Genomic DNA, 2,077 nt, shown 5'->3' with positions numbered 1-2,077 from the left:
ATGGTAGGCTAAGCGTTTAGGAAATGAATGGTGTTTGAAGTTTACTTTTTTTATTTATGTTTATTTACTGTATGTATATCAATCCCTTTGTCAGCATGCACATGTTACACAACAGCTAATTCCAACAACAACATCAATAGCAACAGAACCATCAAACAAGCAAACAAACGAACAAACAAACAAGGAAACAAACAAACAAACAAACAAACAATGTTTCTATTCTGTTTCACTCTGTATAGAAGTGTTCCACTTTTTAACTCGCTAATGACGAGGATTAGACGCCTGCCTCCTAAGCGGAAGTTCGTGGGTTCGGATCCCGGCCATGGTCGTGCCTAGTGGTTTGATTAATCGCTCAGGTCAACTTATGTGCAGACCTGCTAGTGCCTTATCCCCCTTCGTGGGTACACGCAAGCACAACACCAAGTGCGCACGGAACAGATCCTGTAATCCATGTCAGAGTTCGGTGGGTTATAGAAACACGAAAATGCCAAGCATGCATTCCCCGAAAACGGAGTATGGCTGCCTATAATGGCGAGGTAAAAAGGTGATACTTGTAAAACAAACAAAAAACACTGGTGCAAAACACACGAGTGTACGCGGGAGTTTTCGCTCATAAACGCAGATAGAAGAAGAGAGAAAGAAAAATAATTCGCTTACTGTAACACAGTGTGAAATGTTAAAGACGTGTGGCACATAGTGAATACAGAGTTTGCACTAAGTGTTGGCTTTAATTAAACCACCTCCACACATTGCAATCCCATTAGTACAAACTGGTAACCTTGTACAGTTGAACCTGCCCTTGCGACCACCTCTCGAAAAGAGAACACCTGCCAACAACGACCATTAAAAACACTTTCTACCCCAGCTATGTTAGCCGAGACCAGCTGTGCTGCAACAGGTCACTCAGAATTGTAGTAACTGTGTAGTAACTGTGTATCAACACGCTGGATTGCAGGCGTTAGATGGACGTTACAGGAAGCGACTGAAGATAATAGTCTGAGCGGATATATCCGTACCTGGTCAGATAGAGCCATATGAGTGGGTACGGATATATCCGTACCTGGGAGACAATGAGTTAAAAGGATCCCAGACAAGTTCTTGTTTATAATTCACATTTCCATAGCGATCATCTGTCTATGAAGACCACTTTTGGTCGGTCCCTGAGGTGGTCGTTATTGACAGGTGTGACACAGCTTGCCATCACTATCTATCTCTGTCCATCACTATCTATCTCTGTCCATCACTATCTATCTCTGTCCATCACTATCTATCTGTGTCCATCACTATCTATCTCTGTCCATCACAATCTATCTCTGTCCATCACTATCTATCTGTGTCCATCACAATCTATCTGTGTCCATCACTATCTATCTCTGTCCATCACTATCTATCTCTGTCCATCACTATCTATCTCTGTCCATCACTATCTATCTCTGTCCATCACTATCTATCTCTGTCCATCACTATCTATCTCTGTCCATGACTATCTATCTCTGTCCATCACTATCTATCTCTGTCCATCACTATCTATCTCTGTCCATCACTATCTATCTCTGTCCATCACTATCTATCTCTGTCCATCACTATCTATCTCTGTCCATCACTATCTATCTGTGTCCATCACTATCTATCTGTGTCCATCACTATCTATCTCTGTCCATCACTATCTATCTCTGTCCATCACTATCTATCTCTGTCCATCACTATCTATCTGTGTCCATCACTATCTATCTCTGTCCATCACTATCTATCTCTGTCCATCACTATTATATCTCTGTCCATTACTATCTATCTCTGTCCATCACTATCTATCTCTGTCCATCACAATCTATCTCTGTCCATCACTATTATATCTCTGTCCATCACTATCTATCTCTGTCCATCACTATCTATCTCTGTCCATCACTATCTATCTCTGTCCATCACTATCTATCTCTGTCCATCACTATCTATCTCTGTCCATCACTATCTATCTCTGTCCATCACTATCTATCTCTGTCCATCACTATCTATCTCTGTCCATCACTATCTATCTCTGTCCATCATCTCTCTTGTCTAAAATACGGCTACATTTTAT

This window comes from Littorina saxatilis, linkage group LG16 (genome assembly GCF_037325665.1).
Source record: "Littorina saxatilis isolate snail1 linkage group LG16, US_GU_Lsax_2.0, whole genome shotgun sequence".
NCBI classification, from domain to species: Eukaryota; Metazoa; Mollusca; class Gastropoda; order Littorinimorpha; family Littorinidae; genus Littorina; species Littorina saxatilis.
The sequence above is the reverse complement of the archived record's forward strand: the minus strand, read 5'-3'. Positions refer to the sequence as shown.